This window comes from Orcinus orca, chromosome 2, assembly GCF_937001465.1.
Source record: "Orcinus orca chromosome 2, mOrcOrc1.1, whole genome shotgun sequence".
Taxonomy (NCBI): Eukaryota; Metazoa; Chordata; class Mammalia; order Artiodactyla; family Delphinidae; genus Orcinus; species Orcinus orca.
The window spans coordinates 139182886-139201858 of record NC_064560.1 but is presented as its reverse complement, the minus strand read 5'-3'; the positions used below and the strand labels follow the sequence as shown (position 1 = coordinate 139201858).

At 41.2% G+C, this 18973-nt stretch overlaps 1 long non-coding RNA gene across 2 annotated transcripts in view; it reads right to left on the bottom strand.

Annotated features, from left to right (window-relative positions):
- The window catches only part of LOC125963495 (uncharacterized), a 34104-nt gene extending 15408 nt beyond the window's left edge, over positions 1-18696 (bottom strand). For both annotated transcript variants that reach the window (XR_007475529.1, XR_007475530.1), the window contains exons 1-2: positions 18559-18696; positions 921-1060 (exon numbers count right to left, since the gene is read on the bottom strand). This is a non-coding gene — a long non-coding RNA (uncharacterized LOC125963495). The remainder of the gene's footprint in view (positions 1-920; positions 1061-18558) is intronic.
- Positions 18697-18973: the final 277 nt, after the last annotated feature.

Here is an 18973-nt window from a genome sequence, read left to right as displayed (position 1 = left end):
TACTGCTCTAGCTTTACTGTCTAGAAGAGTCCCATGTAAATATTACAGGTACTTAATAAATAACTGTTCTAAAACTGGCTTTCAAAGCACATATCTGTAAGAGAGTTGGATTTTAGAAAATAAAACCACCTCCTACCTCACCCTAACCCATGTCAGTCAGCCTCCTTTCTCTTCAGCTTTCCAGGCAACATAACTTATTTAATGTGTGCAGGTTAGTCTTTGATTTCAGCAAAAAGCAGGTGCCCAGCCTTTGTACTGCCTGGTCCCTGTTATGAGGATGTATTTAGATAGCTTGAAGATATACTATTTTGCTTGTATTTATATACATCTATACATATAATCATTTTTTTAAGTTCACTGGCACTAATTTCCTACTTTTCAAATAACACCTTAAAATTTTTAAAAAGGTAAACTAATAAACATTTATTTTAGAAAATTTTGGAAATCAAAGAAAATATAAGAAAAAAATCACTCAATCTCACTATGCAAGTACAACCATTGTTAGCATTTTATATTTCCTTATAGTCGTTTATCTACCCAAAGCATTTTTTTTTCACGTAATCATACCTATAACTAATGTCTACATTTTTCACTTGAATATATCACAGGTGAAGGTTACATTTTCCAAGTACTGTGAAGTAACTACAACAATTTTGAGGGACTTAAACACTAGATTGGCAAACATTCAGCTAACCATTCTTTTGGAGGAAATCTGGATTGAGCAAAGTGTTTTCCCAGAAGCTGTCTCTCTAGGACAGCTGCTTAAGCCAAAGACGCTAATAATTACATTGAAATCCATACTGGATGGTCTTGTAAAAGGGTATCTGGTTTGCCATTAAATATTATAATTGCATTAACTTCATGTTTCCGGGAGTTGGAGCACTAAGGCTGACGGGTTCCCACTCTTTACCCACACCTACCTGTAACTGTGGCTTTGCAGGGACGGGGGCCTGCCTCTTGAAGGTGAGTTAAGAGGGGACTCTCCAGCTGTCATGAGTGGAATTACAGGTTGTCTTCAAGGGGCCGGATGTTGTTAAAGTGAATCTGTCTGTCGTTTCTCCTGAAAGTTTGCGATCAGTTTAGTTAGTCCTGAGAATATTAATAGTCTCTTTCTTGATTCTAACTGAGTGACTAGTACCTAAGCAAAATAGCCATTAAGAGCTATGGAAATGTAATTGCTCCACCAACTGGTCAGCTATAATATTTTATGACAGCAATAGAAAGGAAAATAATGTTGTTTACCTATGGGAGAATTTATTAAAAAGTAACTACACCTAAAAATAGGAGCAGGTTTTTAAAAGTAAGTTATTCTTTGAAACCCATAATTGTAAAATCAATTGCTTTTTTTCTTCATGCTGATGAATATATTTTATAAAACTTATTTTCCTTTGCAAGTTATATTCCAAATTCCAATGTTTATTAAATCCACATTCTTGCTCCTTGTGTGAGCTAGCGACTGAGGGACACTTCCCAAGATTATTTAATATTAAAAGGGAATGGTTCTGAAGAACCTAGGGGTAGGACAGGAATAAAGACCCCAGACGTAGAGAATGGACTTGAGGACATGGGGAGGGGTAAGGGTAAGCTGGAACGAAGTGAGAGAGTGGCATAGACATATATACACTACCAAACGTAAAATAGGTAGCTAGTGGGAAGCAGCCACATAGCACAGGGAGATCAGCTCGGTGCCTTGTGACCACCTAGAGGGGTGGGATAGGGAGGGTGGGAGGGAGACACAAGAGGGAGGAGATATGGGTATATATGTATATGTATGGCTGATTCACTTTGTTATAAAGCAGAAACTAACACACCATTGTAGAGCAATTATACTCCAATAAAGATGTTAAAAAAATAAAATTAAAAAAAAGTAAAAGGGAAGCCTTAATTAACCCCAAAGTATACCGAATTAATTAATTAGTTAATCTAAAAGTCAAAGCAAGCTCCTCCTAACAGTTTAGATACATGTGTAGTCTTTACAGACACTGCTCACGGCAAATGTTCTTCATTTACAATTTAAAAGAAGGCATATTTCTGATAATTGTCTTTTTATCTCTCTATTAATTTTGTTCTCAGCCCTTTAAGTCACTAAGCCTCTTGTGTGGGAAGGAAATAATCCAAAAGGTGTTCGTTTCCTGGAGCTCATCCCAAGACCTTGACCTACTGTCAGCACTGTGACAATCCCCCATAAGGGGTGAGCTGCTCAAAGATGACTGCACTGGGATGCAGGAACCTGGGAGACTGGTTTCTCCTTTGCCATTGGCCTCCTGTGTGGATTTGGGAGCCTATGGAACTCTTCTAGGCCTGAGTTTCCTTATCCATAACTTGGGGCCCTACTACAAATCACCCTACTTCCTATACAAAACAGTCTATGACGTCGTCTTGTCCATGAGTTGCAATTACACTTATGAATGAAAAAGCATTCAATTCCACATGAAATGTGGATGCTTTAGAGCTATGTAATGAGCACTGATTATTAAAGAATTTATGTCAAATATCGTAGTAATGTGAGGAATGGTTATATTTATGTGTGAACGGTGGAATGCATAGTGCACGTGCGCACGTGCACACACACCCCCATTTACACAGGCCATCCTTCCCCCAACTCACTTCCCGCAATGCTGACAATGAATTACAGTATACTATTTTTTTTTTTCCTGCAAATTTTTGGTTACAAGAGAGTGTAACTGAAGGTGGTGGTGGTGTTTCAGGGTATCTAGGACACTATGATATTTATCTGGAAAATAGAAGGCGATAAAATGTCACTTAAATATGAGGCAGTAAGTAAATTGCTATGTCTAGGAGTCAGATGGGAACAGTCACTAAAGAAGAATAAACCTGGATAAACCAAGAGTTAGAATAAAGGTAACTGTCCAAACACAAAGCGATTAGACCTTGAAAAATGTTATTTCGTAACAGTGGAGTGTCTTAGATAGCAGAGGAGAATTCAGGAAGGCCCAAGGCCCCAGTTTCTTCCTATCCTTTTGTTGCCCAACTTATTCCCCACAGAACATGAGTTTCACCTCTCCCCACCCACACTCTCCCTCACGCCCTCTTGTAGTTTCAATGTACTGGCCCGGACTCATCCTACACCTCATTTTGCTCTCAAGCTTCCCTGCACAATGCACTCTTGGCACTCTTTCAGGCTTCAGCTGAACACATATAAATCAGGCTGCTTCCATTTTCCACATTTATCTCTCACCACCTGAGGACCCTCGCCTGCCTGCTCCTTGGCAGCCGCTGGCTCGGGGTGAATACCAGGGCCACGGCGTGAATGATTGCTTCGCTTTCTTGCTCAGTTCTGGGACATTTCTAATGTTCCCACAGGGCTCAGCTTGCCTTCTCTCAGTGTTTTGCCACAGGGTAAAATGTTAAGCAGACATATTTCAGGAACTGCCTTTGTAGAAACCAGCACTGAGGAAGGCATGAAGCCCACTGCAAACTGCCTCAGAAGCCCGCTTCTCAGGGGCCAGTGCGGTCTAGGTGTAGTTGCCCTGCTTCTCTCTGAGCCCACGCTGGCCAGTGGGAAGGTGTGCTTATGCTTTTTATGCTTCTAGGTGTGTCTGTATATTCTTATCTGAGCTTCGCCCTTCAAAGTAGTCACTCCAGAAGATTATACATGTATTCTCATGATGCTAAGCATATTTTTGAAATTCCTCTTTGGTAATTTTGGAGAACGAATTTATATCAAGAAAACCATGATCAGTTTACAGCTGTACCCCTTTTCAAAGCTAGTCTTACTCAACTGAGCTGGCCTCTGCATGAATTTCTTATTTCATAAAAAAATTCTAATTTCTCAGAAGATATTCAAAAGGAAGTGCTACAGGCTTTGAATACAATTCCAAGAAAGGGGTTCCAAAAGTTTGCCGACATTTACAGTACCTAGGTCTCCAGGGATACCGCTTTAAATCATTTGGCTAGGTTAAGTCTGGGATATTTATTTTAAGAAAATCAAGCAAACCGCAATATTTGGTTTCCTGGTAGAGGGTCTCTTTTCTCCAAGGAGTGTCACACATCTTGGAAAAACCTCCCAGTTTTTTCATTGTCTCAGAATTCCTTACACTGAAATTTGATCACCAAGTAAAATGGAAGTTTATTTCTAATCAGGTTGGTTCATTTTTTAATTTGTTCAGGAACTTGACCTTTGAACTTTTGCAACTTGAACTGAACATTCATCTCGCGTTTACTCTGCCAGGTATTACGAGAGACATAGAAATGAAAGTGGCCATTCTCCTTCCTTCTTTTTGATGCTGGGTGAACTGCTATTCATCCTTTGGGACTCAGTTCAAATGTCACTTCCTTTCAATTTTTTCATACTACACAGGAGAAAATTACAGAAATATCTTAAAAGGATAAAATTAATATATGATTAATGTCACAGTGATTATAGGAAAATAATTAGTACTGTGGATGATTAAATGTTGCTTACCCCCGACCCCACTTCAAAACTAGTGTTCTCTATCAATGCATGTACAGTGGAAGAAAGGCATTATTTCCATAAAGAACTATTTTATCCAGAGGCTACAGGGCCAGGTGATGTTTCTTAAATATAACATTTAAAATGTTTCTTAAATAAAACAGTAATGGGGGCTTCCCTGGTGGCGCAGTGGTTGAGAGTCCGCCTGCCGATGCACGGGACACGGGTTCGTGCCCTGGTCCGGGAAGATCCCACGTGCCGCGGAGCGGCTGGGCCCGTGAGCCATGGCCGCTGAGCCTGCGCGTCCGGAGCCTGTGCTCCGCAACGGGAGAGGCCACAACAGTGAGAGGCCCGCGTACCGCAAAAAAAAAAAAAAAAAAAAACCCAAAAAAAAACCAAACAAAAAAACCCAGTAATGAGCTGTATAATAACGTTGGTTTTGTTCATTAGCCAGAATAAGTGGGATATTCCAAAATGACAGCAGTTGGCTGATAGTGTAAATTTATCTCAACAATAATTTTTCCAACATTTGATTACTAAAATTTTCAAACATAAAACAAAGTTTTAACATTTTTACAATGAACACCCATTTACCCACCATCTGGATTTTACCATTAACATATTTCTATAGTTTCCTTATCATGTATCAATTTATTACCCATTCCTCAAACCATTTTACTTTTTTGAAGCATTTCAAAGTAAATTGCAGGCATTAGTACACTTGCCTCTAAATACTTCAGCATGCATGTCATTAACTGAAGTTCAATATTTATGTTTTTTTCTTTTGAATTAAAATTTATACATGATCAAATGCACAAATCTTAAATGTACATGCACTGAATTTTGACAAATGCAGACACGTGCATAACCCAAACCCCTATCAACATATAAAATACTGACCCTTCCTGCAGAAAGTTCCCTCATGTTCCTTCCTCCTTAACCTCTGCCTGCATCCCTAAAGATTAGTTTTCAACATGAAGTTTAAAAAGAAATTCAATGTAATTTTAATAGCAATATATGCCTCTCCTCTTAATAATAAGGTTCCTAAAATATTTACATCAAACATGATGGGTCTTGCTTGGAATTTATTAAAGTAAGAGACTTTAAAGTTTCACTTGGTATTTTTGGTGGTGTTTGTCAAGGAAGAACAAGATTAGCTTAGTGGTTTCTGTCATCTTCTTTGCAAGATTATCTACCAAGTAAAATATACTGTCCCCATACTGCACCATGTCTATTGACTTTATTTGTAAAAATGATTGAGTGAATTCCCTGGTGGTCCAGTAGTTAGGACTTCGTGCTTTCAATGCTGAGGGCCTGGGTTTGATCCCTGGTCCAGGATCTAAGATCCCACAAGCCGCATAGCACAGCCGAAAAAAAAAAGATTGACCCTGGATCTTTGTGGTGTAGCTGTTTGGGGGCCTCCCATAGTTACCTCCCCGTTGCTTGGGGGCCACGAGGGGAAAGTGAAGCTATCATATCCCTTATCCCGTTCTTCCTTGGGATGGCCCATGCATCTCTGCCAGCACCAGGATTTTTGCCTTCTTCCCTCATTCTTGGAAGGGAAGGAGAGGACAACACAAGGAGAATTGCCTCTCGGTTGGGTTATATGAAAGGTTCTAGGAAAGGGAAGGGCTAACATCAAGAAAGCTTCTCTAGCTGAAATGGAATGAGGGAAGGAGAGGTGAGTGTGTGCCTTGGTGTGATTTGGGGCAGGTGAAACAAAGGTGAGGAAGGTGAAGGTGGCCACAGCAAAGGAGCAGAAAAGAAAAGGGAAAGAAAAAGATGAACGCTGAGAAAACCTTTGGCGAGAATTCCTAGTTGTCTCTTTACAAAGTTATCTTTCAGTAGACGATGTTCAGCCCTGAGGGCTGCTAACTGCTGGGCTCTGACTCCTAAGATGCCTCCCAGTGATCTCTGTGTTCGTCCCCTTTGTGCAGGACAAACCCACTGAAGCCGGGAACTCTGGTTTCTCCTGCCACCCTCAGGGAGATGGGGTGACCTGACTGACTGAGACACAGAGCAGGACAGATAAACAAAGGAGTTGAAGCTTCCTAGCAGTGCTTGGAGCTCTAACACTGGAATGGTTTGCCTTTATGGTTGCAGGAAAAGTTGCTTAGAATGAGCAAAAATATAGAATCCTCTTATACCCCCATTTTCTATATCTTAGCTGTAACACGTATACCAGTTCTAATGTAGAAAAGCAATTTCTAACTGAGCTTTGAATTGTTTGCCTTTGTAACCATTCTGTATAGACGACACCATGAATACAGACACTCATAGAAAATGTCAACATCTGAATATACAATGGTATAACTCTTCAAGGAACTTATTCTTTATTTATAAATTGCTTAGGTTCATTCATGTGCCAATTCTAATTTCTACTTTTTCAAAGATGAGAGAGACTCAGGAACAGAGATGTTACTCGAAGTCATGAAACTCCCAAGCCAGACAAATTCAGAAACCCACTCTCTTGGATTTCCACTACTTACTCAACCTCTGCCTATTGAAAATACAATAGATCTGCCCCTGCCTGAGGCACAATCATTGAAAATGAACCCTTTCCTTTGATATTTGCCAAAATGATCCATGATAGGAAATGTTACACAGAGCTCAGCAAGGCTCGCCTCAGCTCACCATCTCCAACCCAGTCCCCGCTGCAAAAAAACCATGCCTTCCCAGCAAGCCTTCTCCTATCTCCTTTCCTGCCCTCTATTTCAGACTTCCCGACAAGTCATCGGAAGGAACTCACACCTCCCCACACCCAAGTCCAGAGCTCTAGAAGGCTCCTGAGCAGTGCAGGGCTTATGAAAGCAACCAAGCTTCTACTGAAAGCAGCAGGGTGGGCTCACTGCCTGGAATGGATGAAGAGCTCAATGAGAATATGAGGAATGAATGAATGAATAAATGAGATCCACTGGGCACGTAAAAAAGAAACACAGACAATCTGTGCTATCAAAGGGCTTATAGTCTGTTTGGGGAGATAGAAAACACTAACTGAATGGCTGAAGAATACTTACACAGAATAACTTTCTTTCCAACACGTATAAACTAATTTAGTACCAACTTGGTCCAGTAAGGCCAGTGAGCAATACCAGAGTTAGATGAAGTCGATCATGAAAGATGGTCTAGGGGAAGGGGATTTTGAGTTGGGTTTGAAGGTGGAGAGTTATAATAATTGGGAGCAGAAAGAGAGGAATAAAAGAAAGCAGGAGTAAAATGTTCAAAGGCTTAGGAAGAACATATTTGCTTACCGGAGCAAAAATTTCATTAAGGAATAATGAAAAGTGAGGGTGACAAGATGAGTGACAGAAAGAATAATGATGTATGTCTTGAAAAATCTTGAATATGCCTCTGACAGCTCATAAGTTGGGGAGAATCTTGTGGAAACATTGTCTGAGGAAAGAAAAAGTTGCTATTGTGTTGGTTATCAGTAAGGAGGCAAGCTTAGGGGTGGAGAACCAGGTGGCAGCCTCTGGAATATGGTGAGTGGCAGGGGCGAGGTCCAGAGCAAAGAAATGGAGCTGGGAATGGAAAGGAGGTTCCGCTTCTAGTCACTGAAGACAGATAGGGGTTAATTTAAACCAGACCTGAAAAATACCTCTGACCTCCAGTTTCTATCACTTTAAAACTTGAAGCTTCCAGGAGAATAGACACAGTGATGTGGAGTTTTTCTCTCTGCTTACCAGACCTTTCTCAACCCGTCAAGAAAAGGACTTGCATAGACTTGTGTCTGATTTTAACCAATCCACTTTCATCTTGCATGAGAAGTTTCCTTTTGGAGTCAACCTATACACATTCTTTTTGGAATCCTTTCTTTTTCTGTTTTTTCTTTCTGTTTCTTGATCAAGATTTTCAAACTGGCATTTAATAAACTCAGATAATTTTAGATTTTAACATACTGAAACTTACTGAAATAACCATTTAGAACAAGACCGTATGAGTAGTTACTTAAACCAAACCAGCGTGATCAGAAAGGTTTGAAGTTATCTTTGATTATGGGCTTGTAATAATGTTTGATTCTGGCAGTGTTACTTAGTAGTTTGGGGTCAACCAACTTGGACTTGAATCCTGGCTGCACCACCTACTGGCCATGTGACCCTACTCACCTCTCTAAGCCTCAGTTTCTTTGTCAGTAAAATGGAGAATAATAATGCTCACCTAATGGGGCGGTAGTTCTTCAGGTGTGGTCCCCAGGCCAGCAGCAGTACATCTACACCTGGGAACTTGTTAGAAATTCAGATTCTCAGGCCACACACCAAATTTACTGAATCAGAACCTCTGCAGGCAGGGTCCAGCAATCTGTATTTTAATAGCCCTCCAGGTGATTCTGCTGCTAGTGAAAATTTGAGAACAACTATGATAGGGTAGTCATTACATATTTATAGCGGTTATAATAAGTAAACACGGTAACACACCTAAAGTGTTTGGTGCAGGTTTGGCATAGATTCAGTGCTCCATCATTGCCAGAGATGATCACAGAGGTGGTAGGGGTAACTACCTTCACGATGCAGGTTAAGAAGGTCCTTTGACGCTGGGCCACCAGTGGGAACACTGTTCTCGGAAAAGGGAACACTTATCCAGGCACCTCACAGGTAACCAAGCAAATGCTTGATTGTTTTCTAAAATTACTCAAACATGAATCTGGCCACAACTTCTGTATAGACACAGTCATATCAACTTCTGTCTGTTGATGGTTTAGCATGTTCTCTGAACACAAGCTAATTCGAAATTCCAGAAAACAAAATTAAAATAAATCAGTTACACTGACTTTCACTGGTGATTCCAGGTCACCACTCTATCCTTGACCTCCTCTAACATCTATTGTCAATTTAGGTTGCTTATTATTGTTAGGACTTTGAGAAACCTTGATTTGCCTGTTTCCATGGTGGTGGATAAAAGCTTAGCTTCTCTCTCTTTTTTTTTTTTTTTCAATAAAACTTCCTTTAGTCCATTGTGGACAGCATTCCTGCAGGAAGGGTCGAAGGCAACCCTGGTTTCTGCATGAGGGATCAAGGCAACAAAGTATAGACAGCTTCTGTGGCTTCTCGGTCCACTTATTCAGAAAACAGTTTCGAGCTTCTACAATGTTCCAGGCCTGGTGCTATGGTGAACAAAACAGCCCCTCATGAGACTGACAAGTGGGGGAGAGAGATATTAATCAAATAGTCATATAACTAGGTTAAAATTAGAACTGTGATCAATTCTGTGAAGAAGAGATGTATGGTATTATGAGAGCCTGCAGTTGGGATTAGTCCCAATTCTTGGGATGGGGAAGGTTTTCCTGAGGAAGTGAGTTAGAGTTGAGATCTAGGATAGTCAGGATTCAAAGATGGATCCATGACCTTGGCTCCCTGGTGTTGTACTTTCATAAACTCCTCCCCTTCAGTGTGGGCAGAACCTATGACTCGCTTATAACCAATAGAATATGGCAAAGGTGATGGGAAGTTAGTCCTGTGATTAAGTTGTAGCATATATTAGAGAGGTAGCAGTGAAAATAAAGAGAAACATGAAACTGAGAAACATTCAGAAGGCAAAACTGATAGGACTATGTGAAGGTTTAGAGAGGAGGGTATGGAAGAGGGAAGGAGCAAAAATAATTCTTTGGTTTTTATGTTGGTCATTCTTGAGCATGGGTAACATTGAAAGATGGTCAGATCTTTCATTGAAAGATGGTCAAAGATCATGATTTTTGTTTGGGTATGTTGAGTCTGAGACGTAAAAAAGATATCAATTGGTTGTATGTAGTAGTTCAGAGCTCAGAGCAAAGATCTGGGCAGAAGAGATATATTAGGGATCTCCTTAGCAACTAAAGCATTAGTGGATATGAACTTTCTTGCCCAGGGAGAGAGATAAAGGAAGAAGAAAAGGGGCCTCTACTCAAACCTGGAGGGACTCCTCCAGTTAATAAAGACCTGGTAAATAAACCAAGAAGACTAGTTATCCATTCTCCCTACTTGATTAACCTGGAAGCACTTGTACTCTTCGTCTTTCACTTTTGTTGTAACCCACCCAGTTCTAATAGTGTCCAGGGCACATAGCAGGCACTGGTCAAATATTTCCTGAATTGGATTATTACCTTGCTGTTCAAGAAAGGGTGGAATGAATATATGAACCCGGTTCCTCCAAACACATAAACAAATGAGCAGAGTACAGGATACTGTTTCATTTCTTAGAAGGTAAACATACAGCTACGTGACTAAAATAGTTCAAAAGCCATTTCAGTAGTTTCTGTTGCTGAAATATGTTTAATCAAATGTTTAATCTCTTGGAGATTTGAGAACCGATAACAAAACGGGAGTTTTTGGCAGTACATCGCAATCAGGAGTTAATTATTGTCCATGGCTTTGGTGCTCCTCGCCTCAGGTTTTTCAAAAGGTGAACTCGCAGTGGAAAAGATGTCAGGGACTATTTGTTTACTTATTCAAAAAATGCATAAAGAACTTACTGCATTCCTAATCGGTTCTTTACCAAAAACTACCAGCTGCGTACTGGATTTTGGGTTAAAACATACTGATGCCTCATCAGATGCCAACTGAATGATATAATCCTAACAAACCAACTAAATCCAGACGCCTCAGAAAGCAACCCTAGGTAACACATGCTCCTAAATCATTATGCCACCCTTTAGAGCACTTGTGGTCGTGAACCTCCAAGAATGTGCTTACATTAGTTTCCTAGGGCTGCTGTAATCAATTACCACACACTGTGTGGCTTAATACAACAGAAATTTATTTACTCAACAATTGTGGCGTCCAGAAGTCTGAAATCAAGGACTGGGCTTGATGAGTATGGGCAGGACTGAGCTTCCTCTGAAGGATCTAGGGGAGAATCCTTCCCTGCCTCTTCCAGCTTCCAGTGGCCCCAGGTGTTCCTTGGCTTGTGGCAGCAAAATTCTGATCTCTGTCTCTGTCTTCACATGGCATTCTCCTCTGTGTCTTCTTTTCTGTCTTTTATAAGGTCACTTGTCACTGGGTTTAGGGCCCGCCCGGATAATCCAGGATGATCTCATCTGGAGATCCTATCTGTGAAGACCTTTATTCCAAGTAAGGTCACATTCTGAGGTTCTGTGGGGGAGGGTTTACCATTCAATTCACTACACCACTAAAACTTCCTAAGAGCCCATGAAGTAAGCAAGCTCAGTTACTCCCATACTGAAGGAAAAATACCAGGCTTTCCAGAATGTAGTTTAAAATTATCTAGAGTAATAATCCAGCAATCCCACTCCTGGGCACATATCCGGACAAAACTGTAACTTGAAAAGATACATGCACCCCTATGTTCATAGAAGTACTGTTTGCAATAGCCAAGACAAGACATGGAAACAACCTAAATGTCCAACAACAGATGAATGGATAAAGAAGATGTGGTATAGATATACAATAGAATACTATTCAGCCCTTAAAAAAGAATGAAATAATGCCATTTGCAGCAACGTGGATGGACCTAGAGATTATCATACTAAGTAAAGAAAGTCAGAAAGAGAGAGACAAATACCATATGATATCACTTATATGTGGAATCTAAAATGTGACACAAATGAACTTATCTACGAAACAGAAACAGACTCATAGATATAGAGAACAGACTTGAGGCTGCCAAGGGGGAGGGAGGTGGGGGAGGAATGGATTGAGAGTTTGGGATTAGCAGATGTAAACTATTATATATAGAATGGATAAACAACAAGGTCCTACTGTATAGCACAGGGAACTATATTCAATATCCTGTAATAAACCATAATGGAAAAGAAAAAAATTATCTAAAGTAACAGGGAGCTTGACTCTGGACTTTCTGAAAGACCTACCTGAAAATATAATTTTCTGATGTCAGGTAAGGAGCTATCATAGGAAGTCCCTTCAAGAGTGGGATCTGGTGTCTCCTAAGGGGCCTTCTGATCAAAGATATCTTCAGGGACTTGGAAGCCCACCATTACATTAGCATCACTCCTTAAGCGTCTCCTTAGACACAGGCACAGACTAACTAAGCCTGCAAAAATACATGCTCGTGAAAGATGATACTTTAGTTGGCTAATGCATTAGTGGAGACTAATTTAATTGATTAATTTATCTCCCCAAATCAGTTAACTTACTACCAAATAATAAACTATACATTTGGGACAATCTAGTTCATGCTATCACTAATATATTTTTTTTTTTTTTTTTTTTTTTTTTTTTGCGGTACGCGGGCCTCTCACTGCTGCAGCCTCTCCTGTTGCGGAGCACAGGCTCCGCACGCGCAGGCTCAGCAGCCATGGCTCATGGGCCCAGCCACTCCACGGTATGTGGGATTTTCCCAGACTGGGGCACGAACCCGTGTCCCCTGCATCAGCAGGCGGACTCTCAACCACTGTGCCACCAGGGAAGCCCACTAATAATTTTTTAATGAGATGTAAAATCTAGTCAAGACTAGCTCCATTTATAAATTTCTCATGTCTTTGAGACCCACTCACTTCTTCCTACAGTACTGTCTCCCCAACAATTAGTTTTTGCCAGAGAAAGAGCTTTGTGGTGGCCTGAAGGGGTAAGCCTATGATCCCCATTACGAGCATAGGCTCATAGGGTGAGCCTATGCCTGTGATCCCTGAGAAGCCAAATTACCTACTGGCCTGCCATTGAACCTGCACTTGGGGCACACCTGTCATCCTGTGTAGACCAACTGACAGCATGATGACTTAGCAGGCAGCTTTCAAAATAACCTGTGGGGTCAGAGGGAGAAGAATTGGCCTGAACTTGTTCTTCAGTGACTCACAACCTTTATGGTAACATCACAGCCCAGTTTGGAAGCAACAAAGTTCAGGTCTACAAAACACACCTCCATGCCCCATCTAATTGTGAAGAAGAGATAAGAGTATGCAGATCATTGCTGAAAACACCAGTTATGGGACAGTTAGTTGCCGCAGAGGACAGGAGAAAGAATAAAACTTTCAAGCCATTATGAATGACATTGCTTGCAAACTAAGTATAATTAGGTGTCTTGGCTCCTGTGGATTGCACATATCAGTAAGCATTTACACCAGGGTTGGGGGGCGAGGGAAATAAGTCACCACTCTGAGTGATGGTACAGAAGGTTAGATTACAGGAGAGCAGAGTGTGGGACCTTAAACGTGGGTTAAGAGCATAATCTTTTTGATCCCAGTCCAATGGGACTGGTCATGCCATCCGCCTACATGGAAGGCTGAATGCAATAATGGCTTCAATGAGCTGAGAGCTCCATGAAAGACTGACATAATTTGTACTGCAAAGGCATATTAACTGTGATCTGCTCAGTGCCTGGAGAGTGTAGGGCAGGGACGATGCTGCACTCCACCATTGTGTTGAACTTCCGGGGGCTCCTGCTCTCATCATGTCACTCTTTGGTCAAGGAATACCAAGCTCTTCCATTAATTGCTGTTAATGTTATTAATCCACAAAATTCTAAAAGCACAAAGAAAAAAATATCACCTCCAAATCCCAGCACCCAGAGAAAACCATTGATCCACATTACATTTTGGCAGATGTTTTTCTGCTCCTTTGAAAAGCAGAAATGTATCCATTTCAAAGCAACACACAAATAAATGGAAATTTGGGGTCACTTTTCATTCTTTCATTCATTCCACGATGCTTAATGAGCACTTACTGTATGCTAACCATAAAAGAAACTAAGACGACAAAGATGAGTAAAACCGTGTCATTTCCTTGATGTATTCCCCAGTCTAAAGAGAAAGATGGGGGCTTCCCTGGTGGTGCAGTGGTTAAGAATCCACCTGCCAATGCAGGGGACACGGGTTTGAGCCCTGGTCCGGGAAGATCCCCCATGCCGCAGAGCAACTAAGCCCATGCGCCACAACTACTGAGCCTGCGCTCTAGAGCCCGTGAGCCACAACCACTGAAGCCCACATGCCTAGAGCCCATGCTCTGCAACAAGAGAAGCCACCACGATGAGAAGCCCATGCGCCACAACGAAGAGCAGCCCCCGCTCGCCGCAACTAGAGAAAGCCCGCATGCAGCAATGAAGACCCAATGCAGCCCAAAATAAATAAATAAAATAAATTTTAAAAAAATAAAGAGAAAGATGGACACAGAGGTTGATGGACTCCTATGTGAGTCTCAGGAATCAGAGATGCTAAAACTCAAGTCTTCAGAGTCCTTTTCTAGGGGCCTCTTTTCCTGATAACATTCTATAAGGTCATACATGTGCTCCTGAGCACAGGACATTACTCCATCTCTGTTCCTGCACACCCCTAGTGTGAACAGCTAAATTATGACAAATGTTACCTTAAGTCAGAGCAAAAACCCTGACGAGCCATGGGGCAAAGCCAGCCAGGGAAGGAGGGGAAGAGACTTTAATTTTAGGTGAAAGCAAACAGCCCCAGAGGTCCTTCAGGGTAAAAGAAAGCCTTAGAGAAGATGATAATCAAATTTTACACCTACTGAGCATTTACTATGTGCTGGGTGCAGTGCTAAAGGCTTTTGACACAAAATCTCATTTAAGCTTCAGAAGGTAAGGATGGGGTTGTTATTAGAATTCTTGCTTAGATGAAATTGTTGAGGTTAGAGAGGTTGAATAATTTTCCCAAGATCATCCAGCTAAGATGTGGCAAACTTTGCCTTGAGTCCCAAATCAGTGCTCTTAACCTCAGGAAACTCACAAATGTGAAGCTGGAAGCCAGTCGAGAGCAGCAGCACCAGTGTGGAGGAAACAGCAGGAGCTTCAGAATTACACAAACGACTTCACATTCAGATTCTACTCCTTCCTTGGGGTGATCCCCTAGCCTCTTTGCGGATTAGTTTTCCCATTTCTGTGCAGACAGCCATATCTTATTTATCAAGGGACCTCAATATCTAGCACTGTGTTAGCTGCCCTGTAGCATATGTCCTCCAAAACTGTGTTGAATGAACGCCAGATTAACACAGGAACTCAGGCAGGACAAGAATACTTATTTTCATTGGGCTGCAGTGAGGAGTGCCTAATGCGAATGAAGGAACTCACCTGGCGCCTGCTCAGGGTAAATACCCTGTAAGTGTCGGCCTCGTTATCCTACAATGAAGGCTTGGCTTGGGGGAGGGTGAACGGAACCAGTGGGCTGCTTCTCCCCTTAATCTGAAACCTCAGTGAATTCCTCCCCTTAAGACATATTCCCGAATGTGTGAGCCACTGAGAGAAGTAAAAGAGAGAGAACTAGACAGGAACAAACTCCGTTTGGGAGCCTGGCATAAATTATCATACTGTGATGAATTTCCTAGACTATAAAGACTTGCTTTGATGCACGTGCATGGTGTCACTAGTTCCCTAAAGCATTTTCAGAGCTTTAGGGAAAATGACTTAGAGAAAGACCTTTCTGATTCTTGCTTCATCCATAGGAAAGGAAAAAAAATACACGCTAGAGAAATCCTCAGTGGAAACCGCATTTTCACCAAGCATAATAGAAACATTTTAAAGATAAATTTCTCCTGATTGCTGTGGTCTTTTATCTGGCAACTCAGAGAAGGGTGTTAACACTGATAAACAGATTTCTTTGCAGTTCAGTAAAATATCAGAGACAGTATAGAAAGAACGAGCACACTTATGTTGTCTAAAATAAGATCTGGCTTTTGTAAAGTGTGGTCTACTCAACATATCACTGTTTATCTCCTACAAGGCTGATTTAGTTGTTTTCTCACCTGTTCACAATCATCTCATAGAAAACCCTCATTTTTCATTCGAATTTGGCCTGAAATCCGGCAGTAGCTCAACTGGACTTCAGGGCGGAGGCCCTCCCTGGCCTATGAGCCCCTTCTGATATCCAGTCACCGGCTGCTTTACCTTTAAAACAAGGTCATTGGTATAAACAACTACCACGGTAGCCAAATTCAACTCCTCCTCTACATGGTGGTTTCCAAGTAAGCTGCTGGTAAGTCACTTTCAGAGGACCTGAATCTCTTCTTTATGCCCAGGAGAGTTTGTTCCTTTCTCCTTCCTCTTTCCTCATCCCTGCCTGATCACATAGAGGAAAAGAATGGCCCTCCTCTACTCCTCACTCAGAATGCGCATCAGACAAAGTCAGAAGGCCAAATCCTCCTCGGGGGGGGGGGGGGGGGGGGGGGCTGTCCCCAACTCTGCTGAAAGCCCACTTCTTGTGGCAATTCATTGGCTGTTTCCACACGCCACTCCCCAGGACAAATTCCACCTGGAGGACTTAGGGACAAAAAGGTTACTTCTCTTAAAGAACCAAAACAGTGTTTATGATTAGCCAAGGAGGGCTGTGTACTTCATAGGGTTTCTCTCTTTGGCTGCTGGAAAGCTCAGAGCTGGAAACTGTATTTGGTTTTGGCCAGGTTTTCTTGACAGAAATTTCTCTTCAACTACCACTTCATGTTTGTTTGTTGTCTTCTAGCTTCTATTAATGAGCCTCTGTTTTATTAGAACTCCATTTCTAGTGTAACTTGCCTCAATTTCTTTTCGAGAAGCAGATGAACTATGAATAAATGAACATTTTAAAAGAGGCTGTCATCATTCTAATCATGCTGGTCCTCTCACCTGAGCAACAGGAAAAGTAACCCAGGAAAAATAATTTAGAATCATCTTCCCAATGAGCGATTTCTACCTAGAAATTTTGGCCTCACCAAGACCAAAATAAAGAGGATAACTCATTCATTGATATAGAAAAGTTCTCATCATTAATACCCATTTATTTATAGGCTCAAAACAAATTCATTACGCTGCCTCCTCTCCTTCCCTGCCCCCGCCACTTAAAAAAATAGTGGAGAGTAAAAAGCAGCCCATTTTAGATGGGTAAACCGAGTCACAGAAGTGAAAATAATCAGACTAAGAAAATATACTAAGTTATAGGACAGGTAACAACCGGAGATGCTATAGTCTATGAAATCTGTGGAGACAAAACTAGCTCAAAGTCTGCAGCCTGGAGCCTTACAACCACACCCAACACAAATAATTTAAACTGGGCGACTTACAAAGTTAGGTTTCATTCCTCCTCTATAGGGATTTCTCTATAAAAATGACAAGATTTCAAATCTTTTACATTTTTTCGGAGAGGAGGATATCTGTTCTTGTTTATGATTTAATAAAATAATCCTAATTAGAACTTTTCTGCTTAGGGGAGGGGAAGAAAATTTGCTTTTGATAAATCAAAACCAGATAATGTGATTCACTAAAAATATCCACCAAATTAATTAAGTTCAACACATAAAGAAGTACAAACAGTGTGAAAAAGTTTAATCAGAGAAATCAAGGCAGAGGTCAGCATATGCAAAATCGATTTACAACCCAATGACCGCATCTGCAATCCATAAGTGTTGCCAGTGTAAATGCCATTTAAAAGAAATACACATATACATTATACTAACCTCCTCAGGGATGGGGGGAATTCTGAAGTAGGTAAACTGAGGCAGTTTTGGAGGCAGTAGATGAGTAGGATACACTCCTCTACTCCTGTTATCTAACCTACAGAACCATCCTGCCCCTTTCAGCTTAACTTCCACCAGACATTAGAACTGACACAGCTAAAATCATGGTGCTTGAACTCACAGACAGGGAGAAGAGACTTGTGGTTGCGAAGGTGAGGGGAAGGGATGGACTGGGAGTTTGGGATTAGCAGGTGCAAACTATTATATATAGAATGGATAAACAATAAGGGTCTACCGTATAGCACAGGGAACTATGTGCACTTTCCTGTGATAAACCATAATGGAAAAGAACATGAAAAAGAATGTATGTATAACTGAATCACTTTGCTGTACAGCAGAAATTAACACAACATTGTAAATCAATGATACTTCAATAAAACAATTTTTAAAAGTCATGGTGCTTGATTTTGTCAATAGGAATCAATATAGCCCAGAACCACGTTAGGGGAGGTGAACCATGTATGTTCCTGACGTAGAGCGGGGTTTAAGGCAGTGTCACCACCAACCCAGCAGCATTCTCCCTTTATTTGTGCCTACATATTTGAAAAAAGGGGTGGTGGGGGGACATACTCCAGTTTACTTTTTTAAAACTAAATAACATTGCCTTGTGGCTCTCATATTGTATCCATTACACATTTCACTTCAAAACCTCATCTGCCCTAAACCCTCTTCAATGCGCTTTAAGTAGCACAGCCAAAGGAAAGGAATTTTCTATTTAACTAGAGCACTGACATTCTGTTACACAATTCGATCTTGTCTATTTACCTGCTCTCAGAAACACAAGACACTAAACACAAAATGCTGAATGTGTTGAGTCTGCAGTGCCATAGGTGTCTGAATTCATCTGTAGCTTCCCTCTTGCTCATCAGTGTAATTGTTGCCATGTTATTCCATTTTTTGATTAGTCTAGTCCCTCAAGCTCAATGCTTTTTTCTGGCCCAATGTTCTTCTGCTGGTTGTCATGGTGACTGAATTGTTAGCGAGGAGAAAGGCTCTGTTGTCTGTCATTGTTCTGTTGTGGTTTAGGTAACACAGGAGGCAACACAAGTGAAGTGGATGGACCTTTTTTGCTCTGCATCATTTCATAGTATTGAAAAATCTCACATAAAAAAGGAGCAAATAGGCCCAACCAAAGAAATAACCAAGCTCCTTCTAAAGGAAAGTGCACATCATTATAAAG